Source organism: Lathyrus oleraceus, chromosome 4, assembly GCF_024323335.1.
Source record: "Lathyrus oleraceus cultivar Zhongwan6 chromosome 4, CAAS_Psat_ZW6_1.0, whole genome shotgun sequence".
NCBI lineage: Eukaryota > Viridiplantae > Streptophyta > Magnoliopsida > Fabales > Fabaceae > Lathyrus > Lathyrus oleraceus.
The window spans coordinates 262,353,912-262,377,008 of NC_066582.1; positions in this window are offsets into that span (position 1 = coordinate 262,353,912).

A 23,097-nucleotide genomic window follows, 5' to 3' on the forward strand; every position below is an offset into this window, starting at 1 on the left:
ACTACCGAATATTGGGTAGAAGACCGCAAAATCCACCATCAACCAGGATGAACCACAAAGGTTACCTCTGCTAGGGGGTGAAAGTAGGATTTATAACTACTTGATACTGGGTAGAAAACCATAAACTCTGCGTGGAGAGCAAGGAAATAAGATTTACAACTACCGAATACTGGGTAGAAAACCATAAACTCTGCGTGGAGCAAAATGTTCACAACCACAGATTCCACAAAAGGGAAAAAGGGTATATAGGATTTACAACTACCGGCTACTGGGTAGAAAACCACAAAGAATAGGACTTATAACTACCGGTTACTGGGTAGAAGGCCACAAAGAATAGGACTTATAACTACCGGTTACTGGGTAGAAGGCCAAACTCCGCTGGGGATAAAATGAACTATTGTCGGTTACTGGGCAATTTATTCATTTATTCCACAGGGAAGCACAAGAGACAGTTGAAAAAAAAGGCCAATTCAGGATCAAACCAAAAAGGCAAACTGAATCAAGACTCGTCCTAATGAGGATATAACTCAATAGGGAAGACCCATCCCAATATATGTGTTGGGAGGAAATGGAAACAACCATCATCCACGAGGATATATCTCAGTGGGGAACTGCGGAAGGAATGACAGACACTTTCTGCTTATGGGGCTGACTCTATATTAGACACCCGACATCTGCTTGGGGAGATCTACTGGGGAGATCTATATCACCAATTAGCAGGAGAAACAAAAGATATATGGCAAAAATGCAACATGAATATCTGAATGTTATGATTTATGCATGAATATGCATGATTTATGTTTGATGAATGCTGACAAAACAGACATATCTAAAACAAACAGACCCAGGGAACAAACATCCGGTACTACACTTCCAGAGGAAAAAAACCAAGAAATCCAACTAGAAAACCAATCTGCTGGAGATCTGAATGCTAAAAAGCAAATATCTGCTGGGAAAAATCCAGAGATATCAAGAAATCACAAAATCTCTGAGCGATGGATCATCAATCAATCCAACTAGGGATCAGAAGTTCACAACAGGCAGAAACTGCCACGAAAGCAACTCTGTTGGGAAAGCGGAGAAATCACGAGATTTCTGCAGGGGGATCATCAGTCTTAACTGGGAAAAGGAGCTCACTGCACCTGCGGAAACTGCCACGAAAGCAACTCCAAACAACTCCACTGGGGAAAAACCCACTGAGGGAGAAAAGATCACACAAATAGATTCTGCACCAAGCCACTCTACTTGGGATCACAAGCATCAGGAAATCACCAAATTTGTGCATGATGGGGTCATCACAGATACAATCCACCACACCACAAATCTACTAGGGATTTATCTGAGACAGAGAAGGAGAACTGGGGATCAACCTTCAAGTATTGAACCTTCCAAAAGAAATCACAATTGCTGAGGAGGAAAGAATCACTGCTCTGCTGAAGGGAAGAGAGGTGAAAACCTCAACAAGCACCCTGATGGGGAGAGATAGCATAGATGAAGTACATCATACCAACAACTTCGTTGGCGACTTCACTGAGGAAAAGACGAAGTACCGGGATGTCAACCCACCAACTACCGAATCTTCCAAAAGGAAAACACCCATGTTGGGGCACAAAATCTCAATAGAAGCTCTTCTTGGGGAGAAACCCCAACAACAATCTGGAGAAAGAGGATACAACCATGCCAGGAATATGAGCAAATGTCTTACCCTGTTGGAAATCATGCCACCCTTGGGAGAGCATTGAGAAATTCTTAAGTATCCTTTTATCATTGTGAATATTCACTTTGTTTAAAAACAATTTTTTTATGAAAATTTTTGTTTAAAACAATGACATTTTATCAATTAAAACATGCAAAACATTTGTTGAATTGAAACAAATAAGAATGCAAATAATTGGATAAAAGCTCAAATTTATTTGATGGAATGGTAGCCTGCAAATGGCAAGACTCCATAGATTTGTACAAATTTGAAATCGGTGATATATATTGGAAGAGGGCTACATTGAACATAATGACCATTTCTCAACCAATTTGAATCCGATGTATTTGAAGCTTCAGTTGACGACGACTGAGCGAGAATTTCTGACGAAAAGACGGCTGCGGAACAGAAAGTCTTGTCAGGATGCAGTTACTTGCCAAATCCCTAATTTTGCCTAGATTGCCCAGAGTGAGGTATTCAATCTAGCGGGATGCAAATATACTTTTTTCATGTCTCTAATTTTTGCCTGGATCGCCCTTTCGGGTTTTCCACCGAGAAGCTCATTTTTGCCTAAGCCGCCCTTTCGGGTTTTCAACTTAGCGAGCTATTCTGTTTTTATTTTTAGGCAAAGTATTTCTTGACTGCATCTGAATTCACGGGACGAGTGAAATCATCCCCATCCATTGTTGTAAGAATCAAAGCACCGCCTGAAAAGGCTCTCTTAACAACATATGGACCTTCATAGTTTGGAGTCCACTTGCCCCTGGAATCGGGCGCGAAAGACAAGACTTTCTTGAGCACGAGGTCACCTCCTCGGAACACACGAGGCTTGACCTTCTTATCAAATGCTTTCTTCATTCTCTGCTGATATAACTGACCATGGCACATGGCAGTCAATCGCTTTTCTTCAATCAAATTCAGCTGGTCATAACGACTCTGAATCCATTCAACATCGGTCAACTTGGCTTCCATCAAGACTCTCATTGATGGGATCTCCACCTCTACTGGGAGAACAACCTCCATGCCGTAAACAAGAGAGAAAGGGGTTGCCCCTGTTGAAGTGCGGACAAATGTACGATATCCATGTAAAGCAAATGGCAATATCTCGTGCCAATCTTTGTACGTGACTGTCATCTTCTGGATAATCTTCTTGATATTCTTGTTAGCAGCTTCAACAGCCCCATTCATCTTGGGTCTGTAAGGAGAGGAATTATGGTGTGCAATCTTGAACTCAACGCACAACTCTTCCATCATTTTGTTGTTCAAGTTAGATCCATTATCAGTAATGATCTTATCAGGCACACCATAACGGCCTATAAGCTGATTCTTGACAAACTTCACGACCACCTGCCTGGTCACATTAGCATATGATGCGGCTTCAACCCATTTGGTGAAGTAGTCAATTGCTACGAGAATAAACCTGTGTCCGTTGGACGCTTTCGGTTCAATCATGCCGATCATGTCAATTCCCCACATAGAGAAAGGCCATGGTGTTGAAATCACATTCAGAAGTGTCAGAGGAATATGAATCTTATCCCCGTAAATCTAACACTTGTGGCATTTCTTCACATATTTGCAGCAGTCAGACTCCATTGTCGGCCAATAGTAGCCTGCTCTCAACATCTTTCTAGCCATGGCATGTCCATTGGAATGAGTACCAAATGAACCCTCATGGACCTCAGTCATTAACAGGTCTGCTTCGTGTCTATCCACGCATCTGAGCAAAACCATGTCAAAATTTCTCTTATACAACACTTCACTACTGAGGTAGAAACTGCCTAACAACCTTCTTAGAGTTTTCCTGTCTTTCACAGATGCCCCAGGCGGGTAGACCCGGTTCTGGAGGAAATTCTTGATATCAAAATACCAAGGCTTGTCATCATTCACTTCTTCAACTGCAAACACGTGAGCTGGTCTATCCAAGCGCATCACGGTGATATTGGGAACTTCATTCCAATATTTGACTACAATCATTGAAGCAAGCGTAGCAAGAGCATCTGCCATCCGATTATCTTCTCGAGGAATATGATGAAAGTCAACTTCTGTAAAGAACGTTGAAATCCTCCTCGCATAATCTCTATACGGAATGAGACCAGGCTGATTCGTCTCCCATTCACCCTTGATCTGATTGACAACCAGGGCCGAATCACCATACACATCAAGATGCTTGATCCTTAGATCAATGCACTCTTCTAATCCCAAAATGCAGGCTTCATACTCAGCCATATTGTTCGTGCATTTGAAAGTTAGCCTTGCTGTAAACGGAATATGTGTGCCCTGAGGAGTAATGATTATTGCCCCAATTCCATTTCCATATTGATTCACAGCGCCATCAAACACCATCGTCCATCTGGAACCAGGTTCCGGACCTTCATCAAGTGTAGGCTCATCACAATCTTTCATTTTCAAATACATAATTTCCTCATCTGGGAAGTCGTACTGAACAGACTGATGATCTTCAATCGGCTGATGTGCCAAGTGGTCAGCCAAGATACTACCTTTGATAGCTTTCTGAGCTCGATACTCGATATCATACTCAAATAACAACATCTGCCAATGGGCAATCCTCCCAGTTAAAGCAGGCTTCTCGAAGATATACTTGATTGGATCCATCCTGGATATCAACCAAGTTGTATGATTTATCATGTACTGGCGCAAATGCTTAGCGGCCCAAGCCAAAGCACAACACGTCTTCTTAAGTATAGAGTATCGAGACTCACAATCAGTGAACTTCTTACTCAGGTAGTAGATAGCAGATTCTTTCTTTCCCGATTCGTCTTGCTGACCAAGGACACAACCCATCGAGTCTTCAAGAACTGTCAAATACATGATCAGAGGTCTTCCTTCTACATGCGGAGACAAGATCGGAGGTTCAGACAGATATTCTTTAATACTATCGAAAGCTTTCTGGCAATCCTCGGTCCAATCATGAGACTGATCTTTCCGGAGGAGCTTGAATATCGGCGCACATGTGGCAGTCATGTGGGATATAAATCTGGAAATATAGTTCAAGCGGCCAAGAAAACCTCGGACTTGCTTTTCAGTTTTGGGTGCAGGCATCTCTTGTATTGCTTTGACCTTTGCAGGATCAACCTCAATACCTCTCTCGCTGACTATAAAACACAATAACTTGCCGGAACGGACTCCAAATGTACATTTGTTCGGATTCAGACGAAGCCTGAACTTCCTCAGACGCTGAAAAAGCTTCAACAAATGTTCAACATGTTCAACTTCCGTTCGAGACTTCGCAATCATGTCATCGACATAGACCTCTATCTCCTTGTGCATCATGTCATGAAACAAGGTAGTCATAGCTCGTTGATACGTGGCTCCGGCGTTCTTCAAACCGAAGGGCATCACTCGATAACAGAATGTTCCCCAAGGTGTGATGAATATTGTCTTATCCATATCCTTGGGTGCCATCTTGATTTTATTATATCCGGAAAATCCGTCCATAAACGAAAAGACTTTGAATTTAGTTGTATTGTCTACCAACATATCAATGTGTGGTAGAGGAAAATCATCTTTCGGACTAACTTTATTCAAATCTCTGTAATCGACACACATACGGACTTTTCCGTCTTTCTTAGGCACATGCACAATATTGGCCACCCATAGAGGATACGTGGAAGTCACCAGAAACCCCGCATCAATTTGCTTCTGAACCTCCTCTTTGATCTTCACTGCCATATCTGGATGAGTTCTTCTGAGCTTCTGTTTCATTGGCACGCACTCAGGCTTCAAAGGCAGGAAATGTTGCACAATATTTGTATCTAGACCGGGCATGTCTTCATATGACCAAGCAAAGATATCAGAATATTCTCGTAGCAAACTGATCAACCCCTTCTTGACAGACTCTTCAAGGAGTGCCCCAATCTTCACTAATCGAACACAATCTTCAGACCCCAAGTTGACTGTTTCCAGATTCTCGAGATGTGGCTGAATGATCTTCTTCTCGTGCTCAAGAAGACGGGTAATCTCATCAGGAATCCCTTCAACATCCTCTTCCTCTGCTTCGAATACAGGGAATTCAAAATTGGGAGATGGCGTTGGATCATTATGTTCAATGGGTTTTAGAATCAACCTGCATAATGATTTTGGATAATAAAAAACTTTAGAATTTAAACAAGCAAATCATTATGCAGATGAAAAGATTGCTTTTATTCTTGTTTTTAGGGTTTTTTGTGATCACCAATTTCATGCAAAAAAAAAGCAAAAAGTGAAAACAATTGGAAAAACAAATGTTTAACATGAGTTTATTGAATGAAATATCATTGTATATATGATGCCAACAATGTAATTACTTCTCCTTTTGGCATGGGAGAAGGGTTTTCAAACAAAGTGAACATATTACGCTGATCTATGAATGACTGTAGGAACATCTACAGCGACCCAATTGGGGCAGATCCCGCCAGGGATGACAAAGTTGTCAGTATCCTCTGCATCCTCTTCCAGGATAGCAGCAGCTTCTTCAGCTTGATCAGCGTGAATGAAACCTCCACTCTTGAACAACCCTTTGTCGTTGAATACCCTAGAAGAATAGCCAATGCCAGCCCGGGACTTATTATCTTCAAGCTCAATCATCTTCCCTAAACCAGCAACTGCACCACATTCAATGGCCAGTTTCGCATCTCGATAGGAAGCAAATGAATGAGACTTCTTCTCAATTGGCTCATCAATAGACAAAGCTTGGAAAGGCGTTCCAACTTCATCCTTAGCATCAATATATGAGAAAGAAGACAAGTGGCTAACTAGGAGAGCCTTTTCTCCCCCTACCACAACCAGTTTCTTGTTCTTAACGAATTTCAGCTTCTGGTGTAGGGTGGATGTCACGGCGCCAGCCTCGTGAATCCATGGTCTACCAAGGAGACAGCTATAAGATGGGTGGATATCCATAACCTGAAAGGTAACTTGGAAATCACTTGGTCCAATCTTGATTGGGAGATCAACTTCCCCAATCACAGTCTTACGCGACCCATCAAAAGCTTTCATAACGACACCACTCTGCCTCATGGGAGGCCCTTGATATGACAATCTAGAGAGAGTGGTCTTCGGCAATACATTCAAGGATGACCCAGTGTCCACCAGCACGTTGGACATGGCGTCTCTCTTACAATTCATGGATATATGTAAAGCCATGTTGTGGTCTCTTCCCTCCTCAGGGAGATCAGCGTCACAGAAACTCAAAGTGTTGCAAGCAGTGATGTTTGCAACAATACTGTCAAACTGTTCAATTGTGACATCGTGATTAACATATGCCACGTCCAAAACTTTCTGCAGAGCCTCCCTATGGGGTTCTGAATTCAGAAGCAAAGATAATATGGATATCTTGGACGGCATTTGTAGAAGCTGGTCTACAACGTTGTACTCACTCTTCTTGATGAGCCTCAGCATCTCATCACAGTCTTCATTCACAGTGCCACTAGGGCCAACAGAAGAAGTAAGAGTCTTTTGTACAGAGGAGGGTTTTGCAACAGGTGCCGGGTTCGGAGGATTAACAGCATTCCCAACCGGACGCTCAACAGAATCAGCCCTAGCCCGAGCCTTCGGGGGTGCAGAAAACACGCGACCACTACGGGTCAACCCACTGACATCAGCGATATTCACAACAGAGGATGAAGGCAACGACACTTCTTTCCCATCTTCCACAGCAACAGGATTATAGCGGAAGGGAACTGCTTTGTCAGACGAATAAGGTACAGGACCTGCAGGCTTGATAATCAGAGCAGGAGCAACCTTCTGCTTGCTACCATCATAACAGATGACAACAGGCTCGGGTATCTTGAACACAGGAGAAATCACATTCACCTCTGGTTCGTCTTCATCAACATTCCTGTTCTGAAGAATCTCAATAGTCCCATCATCTAGTAATTCTTGCAGCTCTCTACGCACTTGGCGGCAACCCAATCTGTTGACAGAGCAGATACGGCATTTGTCATGGTCGTGCTCCATATGACTGTAATCACACAGCAGACGATGCAACTCAACCAATGACTGTCGAATATGGCTTACATATTTGACTTTGTACTTACCAGGACAACCCTGGACCATGTTAACCGACTTCCCATGCTCGGGCAATGGATTCTTCGTAACATTGGGTCCTGAGTCCTCAAAGCTCAGAATGCCGCATCTCATAAGGTCTTGAACCTTAGTCTTCAAAGGAAAGCATTTTTCCACATTATGACCCGGAGCACCGGAGTGGTAAACACAATGTTGATCAGGCTTGTACCACCACTGAGGGTTAGCAGGTACAGCCGGAGGATCCCTCGGAGTAATCAGTTTTCGCTCTATCAAAGAGGGATACAGCTTTGCGTATGATACAGGAATAGGATCGAAAGTGATCTTCTTCCTCTCATAACTCGGACCAGCTGGATTACTATTGCGAGGCTGGTAGGCCTGCTGCTGAGGGCGATGCTGTTGCTGATGATATTGCTGAGATTGTTGATTATTGTGTTGCTGATATTGCTGATTGTTGTCTCTGAAGACAGGTGCTATGTGAGCCACCTGATGTTGGTTGTTGGCTGAACGTACAAGCTTCCTCCCCACGGAGGGTCTTCTTGGTTTGACATGGGATTGCACAGCATGTGCCTCCCCATCTTTCTTCTTCGCAAATGCCCTATATCGCTTGCTTGAAGAGCCTTAATCTTTGGATAACCGTCCTTCATGGACTCCTTCCTCCAATCGCATCCCCATGTTCACCATTTCGGTGAAATCAGAGGGAGCACTAGCGATCATCCGCTCATAGTAAAATGAACTCAAAGTCTTCAAAAAGATTTTGGTCATTTCCTTCTCTTCCAGCGGAGGAGTAATCTGAGCTGCCAGCTCTCGCCACCTCTGGGTGTACTCTTTAAATGTCTCTTTATCCTTCTGGGACATGGCTCTGAGTTGATCCCGATCGGGAGCCATATCCACGTTGTATTTGTACTGCTTGACGAAGGCTTCGCCAAGATCATTGAAGGAACGGATGTTTGCACTGTCCAAACTCATATACCAACGCAGTGCAGCACCGGACAGACTGTCCTGAAAATAATGAATGAGCAACTGATCATTATCCGTTTGAGTAGACATTTTCCTGGCATACATAACCAGGTGGCTGAGAGGGCAGGTGTTCCCCTTGTACTTCTCAAAGTCTGGGACCTTGAATTTGACAGGTATCTTTACACCGGGAACCAAACAGAGTTTGGCTGCAGACTTGCCGAACAAATCCTTTCCTCGAAGGGTCTTCAATTCCTTGTAGAGTTCAAGAAATTGGTCATTCATTGCATCCATCTTCTCATGAACATCTGGGCCCTCAGACGGCTCAGAATGATAGATGGTGTTGTCTACCCTAGGAATGGTATGCACGACAGGAGGAGGCACAACAAGGACCGGGCTAGATGCCGGCATGGAAGCAAACATCGGAGCTGGGATATCAGGCATAAAACTAGGAGGCATCCCCCACGGAAACCCGGGCGGCATGGCTGTTGGCAAAAAATGAGCACTGCCAGCTCGCACAGTCGACGAAACAACCTCAGAGATAACAGTCCTCTGGGGAGGAGTTGCAGGTGTTGGAGACGGCTGATTCTAAGCAGCTAGAAACTGTTCCATCAGAGCGCTCAGTCTGGCGACTTCCTCTTTGAGCTCTCGGTTTTCTTGCTCAAGATGATCCATCAATCTTGAAGAGTTGGCTCTGGTGTAGTACCGATGAGTCAGCTTGTCTTCAAGATAAATGAAGAGCACAGAGTTAGGCCACGGACAAGAAGACCGGAACAACACCTGCTTATGCAAATGATGCATGCAATGCTAGTGCATATGATTTGTTTTTATTTTCGAAGGAACTTTAGGGTATTATTTGCACATTTTGAATATTAAGCATTTAATCGCATATGGAAAATATCTCATCAAATATATTTGAACAAAGAAGTACAGCATTGTCAATCATTACAAGAGAAAAAGGAAAATAAACATCCTATGGATCCCTAGAAGCTCGGGATGCCGGAGGATAAGCTGCACGAAGCCTCTTGACCTCTCTCTCGTATGCTGCTTCCATGTCCGCCTTATCTTTGGCGAGTCTGTCATACCTCCTTTTCCAAAACTTGGAAGACTGAGGGAGTAGAGAAGTCCATGTATCATCAGGATCGTCAATGACCTGATGCTCGAGGAACTCAATCAGAGCGTCCTTCTCTTTAAGTTGTTGAAGCAACTCTTCTCTTTCACGGATCCAGGCACGTGAAAGGTCTTCTTCTCTCAACTCCTTTACGCCTTGGTTAGGGAGGGTTGAAGGCCCAACCACAACCAAAGGTGTAGGTCTCGGATAATCATAAGGCATGAGATACTCGGATGCTCTCTTCCTCACCCAAGTGGTACACGGCTCCAAAGCTATGCAGTTCTTCGGACCCAACTCATTTCTACCCTTCTTGTGAATTGTTGAATGTGTTTTAAGTGTCGGGTTTTTGTTATCGTCTCCACAGAGATTGTGAGATATCACTGCCTTTCGACAGTTGTTTTAACTCTTAGCTTAAGGTAACAATGGTTTTTGGTTTTAGTCACGGTATCTTGCATAAAAGTGTAAGAAAATGCGGTAAAAGATTTGGTTTTAATATTTGAGAAAAATTGCCAAAGTTAGGGTTCGACGATCACTTTGCATGTATATGTTCGATCAATAAAACTTATAAACTCCTTTAGATGATAAACTATTTCACAAAGTCCTCCCAATGTGTTTATCTCTAACACACATTGTGAGTTTTCCCATTTTGATCCATTGTTTATCTCTAACACAATCTATCAAAATGACAACTTTTTGGTTCAACCTTATGGTGAACAAAATCATTCATTACTATCTCTAGCTAACAAACAAGATTGGATGAAAACCTAGGTAAAGAGTTGGTAAACATCTCTCGATCATAAACCAACACAAAGAGTTTTCAATAAAAACAAAGTTTTCACCATATATTCATCATTAAAGAGTTTACAAATGAAGATCATCTCATTTACACACAAAGCTTATGACCATCTACATCTAACCTTGACAAGATGAAGAACTTAGCTACTCATTTTCATGGTAGCTTGGTCAACAAGTTTCGGAAGAAGGTTGATCAACATCCGAGTCGAATAATCGAGATTGGATGGGAATCCACCTTCTTTTTGTGAAAGATTGTTAAGAGATGAAGAGAAATGATTTCTAGGTCACAAAGTATCTCTAGAGCAATGCTGGAAAAATATCTAAAAAGTACAAAAGTATGGAGGTGTAAAAGTATGGCTCCAAAAAGTAGCCCTTGCTACTTATAGTGCTGCTACTGAGCTGTCATGCTCGCTAGGCGAGCAGAATGGCTCGCCTAACGAGCCCCAAAATGAGGCACCTGAGGCACCTGCGCCCAAAGAAATAACCTTTGCCAGATTGGCATGTTCGCTAGGTGAACAAAACCTTCGCTAGGCGAAGCCCACGCTTCACCCTTCGCTCCAGCGAGCTTATGAGGTTTTGCTACTGGAATTGCTCGTTGGGAGCTCGCTAATGGCTCGCCTAGCGAGTGAGTGCTGGCTGTGCTTTTGACCAAGTCTGGACGTGTTCGCTACACCCTTCGTTAGCTTCTCGCCTAGCGAGTGTGTTGATGTTTGCTACTGTAAAATACTGGAGCTCTTCGCTGGGTTCTCGCTGGGTGCTCGCCCAGCGAGCTCTTCGCCACAGCCCTCGCCTAGCGAGCAAGCTGATGAATGCATCCCTTTTTTGGTCCCTTTGCCAACTTTCTTGTGGCTTCATTTTCTATTATTTCATGCCTAATTCCTGCACAATAACACACAAATCAAAGGTACCAAGATCGTTTATCATTGTATTGCAATTCATCCAAAACAAAGGTGGTTTCGAACACTTTAGCAAGGAAATGGAGTGAAAGATACCCAAATTTGATAGCTCAAATAAGCACTTTTGGGTATCTAACAACTCTCCCCAACTAGATTCTTGCTTGTCCTCAAGCAAAGTATGCCTCTTGAAGGACAAGAGGATTTGCATTAAGAAAAAGGTTTCTCCGAAATCGGATAAAACGGCTCAAACACAAGCGAATCAGCAGATACAAACTTCCAACGGTTAGAATAAAATAATACACAAGAACTAAAACTTAGTATCAATGCGAAATATGTATCTATCCACAACAATATTATCTTGAATGAATCACCCTATCTCTCCTCTTCGAATAAGGACTGAAGAAATTACGCGTTTGCAACCGCGGGAATAATCTCACTCTCCAACAAACAATGAAGAAATCAATTCAATTCATACAATGTCTAACAATTATAAATGGTAATGTGGAAGCACGAAGATCACTAAGGACTTTTCGGTTGAAGCTTGGTTAGGTTAACAAATAAGGGTCGTTTCTAAGGCCATTGAAAACGAAATTGCCGATGCAAAAGAGACATTCACTGTACATTATTCACACATCTCAACTTCGTTCCATTTGTTTCTCATTTGAAACCTTCACAACTCTTATTTCACAACTCAATTTTTTTTTCACTATTTTTCTTCCAAGCAAGCATTCATTTTCATTTTCTCTATATTTTTTTTCTTTCACATCATATTTACAAAACAGATGTTTCTCTTTTCTATATTATATTTTTTTTTTCTTATGCTTGCTTGACTTTTCAAGAGTTGTGGCACTTACCGATTCTCATTTTCGTTCTCCCCAACTTATTTCTTACTCACCCTAAGTGAATGCTCTTGACTTTTTACGGCAAAAGAACAATTATCAAAATTTTCCGGGTTTCAAGAAAAAAGATTTTTGAAATCTCGCTTTATTTCAAGCTGAGATTCAACTGTTTAAGCTCAAAGGGGTTGACGAATACTCTCTCTGCTCACAGGTAAATTGTATTTGGAACTGGTTGTGCTCGATAGAAAACAAGTGCCTTGATCATTTCTAATTGCTTCCACATATTCACAATAATAAAAGACAAAGCATGAATCAAATGAATCAACAAAGCTTATTAGAATCCAACATTTAAGTGTACAAAGGAGGTTTCCTCACAATTTGTGGTTTTAAGTCCTAGATGAAACATTCATTCAATTATGTTGCAAAAAGACAATATTCAATTACAAAAAAGAGTAAAGTTCTTAATGCATTCTAAAATTCTAGCCGGAGGTAACCATGTACCTTAGCATTATTCACTTGTTTATTTTTATCATTGCCATCCAAGCTCGGATGCACCTTCATTGGATACTTCTTTGAGGAGCAACCAATCTAGAAGGTTTGACACTCAACCAACCAAAAATTTATTAAAACAGAAGAAATTTAAAACATAAATAATAACATTACTTCAAAATTTAAAATTGTTCATGGGGGACAAAACACCCCAAAAGTACATAACCAAAATCAAAATACACAAATCTGAAAATACAATAGAAATAAAACATAATATGAAAAATAAAATAAACTTAGCCCTCCAAGGACTCATAACCCTCCTCACTACCGGCTTCAGAACCGGTAGCCTCATCATCATCATCATCATCTTCAGCAGCACCAGAAGAAGCACCAGCACCAGCTGCACCAGCACCCGCCCCCTCTCCAAACACTAGCGTGCTGCAGAAACTGCCCACGTGACATCATAGAATGCTCACCGGAGGGGTCGCGCATCTGCAACTGTAACAACTGCATAGAATCGTGCATATCGAGCATGGCGCGCTGAGTTGCCGCCATCCAATCCCAGTTGTAGTTGTAGACAACCTGCTGGAAAGGATCGGATCCTAGAGTAAAAGTACCAGGACCATCAGAAGCCCCGGTAACCTCAGCAGCTGAACTACTTCTTACATTCTTCGGTTTGCAATACTTGGCCACGTATCGGTCATCAATGGTCGGAGGGATCCTTACTTGACCCTTAGAGGGTAGCCTCACCCTCGCTTGCTGGCACAAAGCCATGATTAGACAAGGGAAAGCCAGGGGACAATTCACTCGTGCCCCCGACTTTAGCCCGCTTTCAATCACGGACTTCAACTCCAAAGCAATAATCCTCGCCACATCAATCTGGATGTTCGTGAGGATGCTGTGTACCAAGTGTGCCACTGGGATCGGCACGGTAGAAGTATGAGACTTGGGTTTGATGTTTGTAAGAACCAACAAAAGGATCATTTTAGCCAAGGGAATCATGTCCTCCCTATGGTATCTCATGGGAACCCCAGATGGGTTCAGCTCAACTGATTTCCCTTCCAAAAGCAGGGCAGCAGAAATCGAATCAGTATCCCGGTGAAGCCTTAAATCTTGGTGGTAGGTGTCTCTCTCATTGGCTCCCAAATAGAGCGATTCACCCAAGACACGGTTAATTGCATCCCGATCGAACGCAACAGGACGGCCGGACACTCTAGACGTCCATGTGAATGGCTCGTCGTCATTCGGCAGTGCGTTCGCGTAGAACTCACGCCATGTTGCTATGTCGTAATGCTCGAAGGGGGATATTAACCGGTCCCACTTTTTGCTGTTAATCAACCCGGCGAATGTTCGGTTCGTGCCTTCAGGGTTGATTATAAATCTCTTTTTCGGTAAAATCTTTCGCTTTTCCAAAGCAACATATCTTGCTGCTTGCTTTGGCCCGACAAATTTGTCGGTGTCGAATTGTATTGGTACGGGACGGGAAGTGTTCCCGCCCTTTCTCTTTTTCAAAGCTCCGGGCCTGGATTCCATCTGCAAAGACATAGAGAGGAAACAACACAAACACAAAATAGATTAGAAAGCAAAACCATAATTCCAACTACTGTCATGGTCGCTGCTGCTTCGCCTAGCGAGAACCTAGCGAAGCTTCGCTACAGGTTCGCCTAGCGAAGTGGCAGCGAACGCTCGCCACTGATTCGCCTAGTGAGTTGCTAGCGAATCTTACGGGTTTTTGGGTTCTTCAATGTTTACACTGAAATTTTGGCAAAACCCAAGGTCTCATGGTATCTATTTCAGAACAAAATGATTTATCAAGAAAGGCATCGTTCTAAGGTACATGCAAAACCTAATGTACCCATTGCCCCAAATTCACCCTAAATGACATATACATCAGAAATTTACAAAGTTAAAACATAAAGAAATGGAATTAGGGCAAACCTTAGTGAAAGAGATTGATTGAATTTGAAGTGCACGGTGAGGTTTGCAATGCAATGTAACCGTTTAGGGTTTGAGTGAGATGAAAAGTGAGAGAGTGTTTGTGATAGTTGTTTGTGAGTGCTTCAGTTCAGAGTTATAAAAAGAAAAATTGCACTTGGGCCCAAAAGAGTGGCCTGCTGAGAATTAAATGAGTGATGCCACGCAGTGCTCGCTGCTGCTTCGCCTAGCGAGCAGCTAGCGAATCCGCTCGCTACTGCTTCGCCCAGCGAGCATCTAGCGAGCATGACAGCATTTGCTTTTTCAAAAATAGCATTCCTGGTACATTCAGCAAGGTTTTAACAATTGGAATCCCAATACGACACCACAGAAAAACTGTAAATACTTACAATGTTGGGGTGCCTCCCAACAAGCGCTTGTTTAACGTCGGATAAGCTCGACGGTGCGATGCTCACAGAGGAGCATCCAAAGACATAGCACAGCTCTCGCGATCCACATGACCGCCGAGATAAACCTTCAAACATTGGCCATTAACGGTCCAACTCTCCTTCTTTTCCATGTCCTCAATGACAATAGCTCTGTACTCCTTAATTTCTTTGACCCGAAATGGCCCGGACCATTTTGATTTCAACTTTCCGGGGAATAACTTCAACCTGGAATTGAACAATAGGACCAACTGTCCGGGCACAAATTCTTTCTTTCGAAGCTTTTTGTCATGATATTTTTTTACCTTTTCTTTGTACAACCAACTTGAGTGATATGCGGCATTGCGCATCTCTTCCAACTCGAGCAGTTGCACCTTCTTTTTCTCACCGGCCAAATCCTTTTCAAAATTTAAAAATTTCAGAGCCCACAAGGCTTTGTGCTCCAATTCGACCGGCAAATGGCAAGTTTTACCAAACACCAATTGAAAAGGAGTGGGCCCAATTGGAGCTTTAAAGGCGGTACGGTATGCCCATAACGCTTCATCCAATTTTTGTGACCACTCTTTTTTCGAATTTGGCACAGTTTTTTCGAGAATTCTCTTAATCTCACGATTAGAGACCTCGGCTTGCCCATTAGCCTGTGGGTGATACGGAGTTGCCACTCTGTGTGATACACCGTAATGTTTTAAAATGCTTTCCAACGGTGCATTACAAAAGTGTGATCCTCCGTCACTTATCAACACTCGGGGGGTTCCGAAACGGGAAAATATGTTTTTCTTCAAAAAAATTATTACCGTTTTCGCATCTGCCCGAGGTGAGGCAATCGCCTCAACCCACTTAGAAATGTAATCAACTGCGACAAGCATATACTCGTTACCATAAGAGGGTGGGAATGGTCCTACAAAATCGATGCCCCAACAATCAAATACTTCGACCTCTTGGATGTTTTGGAGAGGCATCTCATCTCTCTTACCAATCTCACCGCTTCTCTGGCAACTATCACAACTTTGCGCATGGGTATGTGCGTCTTTGAAAATAGTGGGCCAATAAAATCCTGACTGAAGGATTTTAGTGGCCGTTCTCACCCCATTATAGTGTCCGCCGTAAGGCAAGTTGTGACAATGCCAAAGGATGCTCTGCGCTTCATCGCCAGTAACGCATCTCCTTAAAAGGTTATCACTACCCAACTTAAACAAGTACGGGTCATCCCATACGTAATACTTGGCATCCGAAAGAAACTTCCTTTTTTGGTTCGAAGTTAGGTCGGGAGGCACAAAACCACTAGCCTTGTGGTTCGCAAAGTCTGCAAACCACGGCCTAACTTGAATTTTGAAAAGTTTTTCATCAGGAAACTCTTCCCGGATTTCCTTCTCTGAATCGGTAACCTCCACATTAACTAAGCGTGATAAATGATCCGCCACCAAATTTTCCAATCCTTTCTTGTCTTTGATTTCAACATCAAATTCTTGCAACAAGAGGATCCAACGGATGAGCCTTTGCTTCGAATCCGGTTTGGTGAGCAAATATTTAATCGTCGAGTGGTCGGTATACACTACGACTTTAGACCCTATAAGATAAGACCTAAACTTTTCAAGCGCATACACTATCGCAAGTAATTCTTTTTCAGTGGTGGCATAGTTAATTTGAGCCTCATTAAGAACTTTACTTGCGTAATGTATCGCATGAAATTTTTTCTCTTTTCTTTGGCCTAATACCGCTCCGATTGCATAGTCGCTCGCATCACACATTAGCTCAAAATTTAAATTCCAATTTGGAGCGACTATAATTGGAGCGGTAACCAATTTTTCTTTCAAAGTCTCAAAAGCTTGCAAACATTCATCAGTTAAGAGAAATACCTGGTCCTTAGCTAGCAAATTACTCAAAGGCTTAACTACCTTTGAGAAGTCTTTGATAAAGCGCCGATAGAACCCGGCGTGCCCCAAAAAGCTTCGGATTCCCTTCACATTCACCGGAAGAGGTAACTTTTCAATCACTTCAACCTTAGCACGATCAACTTCAAGCCCTCTTAAAGAGACTTTATGGCCAAGCACTATCCCCTCGGTCACCATGAAGTGGCACTTCTCCCAATTAAGCACAAGATTGGTCTTCACACATCTCTCAAGCACCGTTTTCAAGTTTGCCAAGCATAAACTAAAGGAACCACCAAATACCGAGAAGTCATCCATGAAGACTTCCATTGTTTTCTCAATAAGGTCGGAAAAAATGGCTTGCACACATCTTTGGAAAGTTGTCGGTGCATTGCACAACCCAAAGGGCATTTTTCGGTATGCAAAAATTCCAAATGGACATGTGAAAGTCGTCTTTTCATGATCGGCCGGGTCAACCGCAATTTGGTTATACCCGGAATAGCCATCCAAGAAACAATAGTATTGTTGCCCCGAGAGTCTTTCGAGCATTTGATCCATGAACGGGAGTGGAAAATGAGCTTTTCGAGTTGCGGTATTCAACCGCCTATAATCAATACACATTCGCCACCCCGTTGCAACTTTAGTAGGGATCAACTCATCCTTGTCATTTCGGATCACGGTAATTCCACCTTTCTTCGGAACCACATGCACAGGACTAACCCATGGACTATCCGAAATCGGGTAAATCATTCCCGCATCCAACAACTTGACAACTTCCTTTCTAACAACCTCCTTCATAGTAGGATTTAAGCGGCATTATGGTTGAGCTACCGGCTTAAAATCCTCTTCCATTAAGATCTTGTGCATGCAATAGGAAGGACTAATTCCTTTGAGATCGGAAAGAGTCCAACCCATGGCTTCTTGATTTTTTTTAGCACATTTATCAAACGGGCTTCTTCATCATTTGACAAAAGGTTGCTTATGATGACCGGCGTTGCTTCGGTCTCATCTAGGAATACATACTTCAAAGTAGAAGGTAACATTTTCAATTCAATAGGCGCTTTTTCGTCATTAACCTCCTTCTTCAAGTCTTCCTCCTCAACTTCCCACGGTTGTAGTTCGTTTAAACCATCAAGTTCCCTTAAGCATTCATCAAGAGCTTGCTCTTCTTCAACTGTGAAAACTTCAAATGAGTCATCAAGAGCTAACTCCATAGGAGATATCTCATGAATATGCTTAGAAACCTCCAAAATTGCCTCTTCGATCACATCGATGCGAAAGCTATCACTTCTATCTTTTAAATGCTTCATTGCTTCGAATAGATCAAAAGTAACTTCTTCATTTTGGACTCTCACCTTCATCAAACCGTCGTCAACGTCTATCATCATGCGCGCGGTTTTCATGAACGGTCGGCCCAGAATGAGCGGAGCATCATCATCCTCTTCCATATCAATAACAATAAAATCAACCGGGAAAAAGAATTTGTCGACTTTAACCAAAACATCTTGGGCTACGCCATGAGGATGGGTAGTCGACTTATCGGCCAATTGCAACATCATTCGGATGGACTTAATTTCAATGTTGCCAAGCCTCTTTACAATAGACAATGGTATAAGATTAATGCTTGACCCCAAATCAATTAGTCCTTTTCCAACATAGATATCACCAATTTTAACCGGCAAAGTAACTCGTCCCGGATCAACCTCTTTTTTTGGAAGCGTCCTTTGAATGATTGCACTACAACTCGCATCTAGGACAATGGTCTTCGGTTCCGTATACCTCCGCTTTTTTGTAAGTATGTCCTTCATGAATTTGACATACTTGGGCATTTGCTCCAATGCTTCGGCAAACGGAATGTTGATTTGCAGTTGTTTAAAAATATCCATGAACCGGGCGTAATGCCGTTCATTCTCCCTTTTAGATGGAGCATGTGGATAAGGAAGGTTTTGGATTGGAGTAGCGCTCGCTACCTCCTTTCCTTTAGCAACTCTAGAACTTCTCGCTCTTTTCTTTTTCACTTCCTCCCCCATTACTTCATCACTCTTATTTTTCTCAATTTCCACACTTTCTTTCTTTTCAACTTCACCATTCTTTTCGTTCTTTTCAACTTCCTCCTCACTCCACTCCCCCACTTCACCATCAATATTATCCTCCAATATTTCCTCCTCATTTTTTTTCTTTTCCTCTCTTTGTTCACTCTCATCTCTTTTTTTATTCTCACTAATCAACTCCCTCCCACTTCTTCTCGTGATCGCTTTACAATGCTCCTTAGGATTTGTTTGCGTGTTCGCCGAAAAAGATGGACCGGGTTGTTGTTCCGCTAGTTGCTTAGCAAGTTGTCCAACTTGAGTCTCGAGATTTTTGATGGTCGCATCGTTGCTCTTTTGATTAGCCATTGACATTTGCATAAATTGTGTCAATGTCTCTTCTAACTTTGAAGTTACGACCGACGGTTGTTGAGGTTGATAAGGATTTTGGGGAGGGTTTTGACGGCTAGAAGAACCACCCCCATAACCTTGGTTATGGTAATAGTTACTCCTAGGTTGGAACCCTTGATTCCCTTGGAAGTGTTGTTGTTGATTTTGAGGATGTGGTTGATAAGGTTGTTGTTGTTGTTGTTGTCTCGGTTGGTAGTCTCGTTGGTTCTCCATGTAGTTTACCTCTTCGAACCCGGGAGGTGGACAAAATCTGGTGTCATGCTCACCTTTGCAAAGCTCACAACAAGCTATTTGTTTATCTTTTGAAGGTTCTCTCAACTCTTTTATTTGCTACGTTAAGAGTTCCACTTGTTGTGAAATGAGTTTGTTTTGGGCAAGAATGGCATCGTTCGTCCCAAGTTCAAGCACTCCCGGCTTCTTCAAAGAGTTGCCTCTACTTTGACTTTGGAGATCATTTAGAGCCATTCGATTTATGATATCTGTAGCTTCTTCGGCATTTTTAGACAATAAAGAACCACCCGAGGTAGCATCCAACAAAGTCTTGCAATTTGGTTGAAGTCCATTTTTGAAAATATGGATTTGAGTTAATTCATCAAAACCATGCCCTTTACATTTCCGAAGCATGGATTTGAATCTTTCCCACGCCTCATTTAATGATTCGTTGGTTCCTTGTGAAAACACTGAGATGGTCGTCTTGGATTCCATGAACCGGTTGTGGGAGAAAAATATTTCGATGAACTTCTCTTCCAACACGTTCCAATCTGTCATGACGGCAGGTGTTTGAGCAGTATTCCTTGGACTGTTTACACATGGAGTGGAAATGGGCGATGGTGGTGGTTCCATGATAGGTATGAACGGTGGTGGATGTGTGGTAGAAGAACTTTCTCCTTGTTCTTGTCGTTGTCTAGCTTGTTGCCTCCTTCGTCTCGTCCTGCTATTCAGCCTCCTTGCGGTTCTTTCGATCTCGGGATCAAAAAGAAGTTCGTCCACAGGAATCTGCCCTCGCATAAAATGAAAGCTGCACACTAAACCAAACAAATTACAAGCACAAGTCAAAAATTCGAAAGCTAAAAATTAAGCAACTATTGCGATGCTCGCAATATCAATTCACAATCCCCGGCAACGGCGCCATGTTGTTGAATGTGTTTTAAGTGTCGGGTTTTTGTTATCGTCTCCACAGGGATTGTGAGATATCACCGCTTTTCGACAGTTGTTTTAACTCTTAGCTTAAGGTAACAATGGTTTTTGGTTTTAGTCACGGTATCTTGCATAAAAGTGTAAGAAAATGCGGTAAAAGATTTGGTTTTAGTATTTGAGAAAAATTGCCAAAGTTAGGGTTCGACGATCACTTTGCATGTATATGTTCGATCAACAAAACTTGTAAACTCCTTTAGATGATAAACTATTTCACAAAGTCCTCCCAATGTGTTTATCTCTAACACACATTGTGTGTTTTCCCATTTTGATCCATTGTTTATCTCTAACACAATCTATCAAAATGACAACTTTTTGGTTCAACCTTATGGTGAACAAAATCATTCATTACTATCTCTAGCTAACAAACAAGATTGGATGAAAACCTAGGTAAAGAGTTGGTAAACATCTCTCGATCATAAACCAACACAAAGAGTTTTCAATAAAAACAAAGTTTTCACCATATATTCATCATTAAAGAGTTTACAAATGAAGATCATCTCATTTACACACAAAGCTTATGACCATCTATATCTAACCTTTAAAAGATGAAGAACTTAGCTACTCATTTTCATGGTAGCTTGGTCAACAAGTTTCGGAAGAAGGTTGATCAACATCTGTGTCGAATAATCGAGATTGGATGGGAATCCACCTTCTTTTTGTGAAAGATTGTTAAGAGATGAAGAGAAATGATTTCTAGGTCACAAAGTATCTCTAGAGCAATGCTGGAAAAATATCTAAAAAGTACAAAAGTATGGAGGTGTAAAAGTATGGCTCCAAAAAGTAGCCCTTGCTACTTATAGTGCTGCTACTGAGCTGTCATGCTCGCTAGGCGAGCAAAATGGCTCGCCTAGCGAGCCCCAAAGTGAGGCACCTGAGGCACCTGCACCCAAAGAAATAACCTTTGCCAGATTGGCATGTTCGCTAGGCGAACAAAACCTTCGCTAGGCGAAGCCCACGCTTCACCCTTCGCTCCAGCGAGCTTAGGAGGCTTTGCTACTGGAATTGCTCGTTAGGAGCTCGCTAATGGCTCGCCTAGCGAGTGAGTGCTGGCTGCGCTTTTGACCAAGTCTGGACGTGTTCTTTACACCCTTCGATGGTTGCTCGCCTAGCGAGTGTGTTGATGTTTGCTACTGTAAAATACTGGAGCTTTTCGCTGGGTTCTCGTTGGGTGCTCGCCCAGCGAGCTCTTCGCCACAGCCCTCGCCTAGCGAGCAAGCTGATGAATGCATCCCTTTTTTGGTCCCTTTGCCAACTTTCTTGTGGCTTCATTTTCTATTATTTCATGCCTAATTCCTGCACAATAACACACAAATCAAAGGTACCAAGATCGTTTATCATTGTATTGCAATTCATCTAAAACAAAGGTGGTTTCGAACACTTTAGCAAGGAAATGGAGTGAAAGATGCCCAAATTTGATAGCTCAAATAAGCACTTTTGGGTATCTAACATGAACCTTGCGCCAAGCGCGGACCACCCTTGCTTTCAGACCTTGGGGATCTTTACCCTACTGAAAGAACACACCTTCTAAAAGAATGTTATTAGGTTTATCCTTTAGGGGGAACCCAAGCTGACGACGTGCTAACACAGGGTTGTAGCTGATCCCACCACATGTACCAAGAAGAGGCACATTGGAGAATTCACCACAAGAATCAATAATCTGCACAGTGTCATATACACGATCATACCAAGAGATATCATCATTAGTGAGAGACATGAGTCTCGTAGACCACCGTAGACATCCCTTGTTCTCCTTAAAAGCAACCGTCTGAGGTAAGTGAGAAATAAACCACTTATACAACAGAGGCAAGCAGCACACAATAACGCCACTACCCTTTGCATTCCTCAAGTGCAAAGAGAAATAGGTATCACCCAACAGAGTCGGAACGGGATTAAGAGCAGAAAAGATCCTAATGGCGTTCACATCCATAAATTTGTCGATGTTGGGGAATAATACCAACCCATAGATGAGAAGCACGAATATGGCTTCAAAGGCATCCTCACTCATGGCTTTCCCATAAACAGTAGCTTGAGCGATGAGGAACTCAGAAGGAAGACCTTGAATTCCACCTTTGGTAGTCATATGAGCTTTAACCAAGGATTCATCTATGTGCAACATGTCTGCAATCTCTCGAGAAGTCGGAATACTCTCTAAGCCACTGAACGGCACCTGATCCAGAATAGGAATACCCACAAGATGAGCATACTCCTCAAGCGTAGGCAACAACTGAAAGTCTGGAAAAGAGAAGCAGTGATACAGAGGATCATAGAACTGCACCAAAGTGCCCATCAACCCTTTGTCAACCTGGGTAGTCAACAGAGGCAGAAGCTTCCCATAACGAGCTTTGAAACCCAAGGGATCTAATACATAGGATGTCATATTCCTTAACTCTTTCAGATCGGGCTGTCGGAAGCTGTACTTCTTCGTATGCCTTT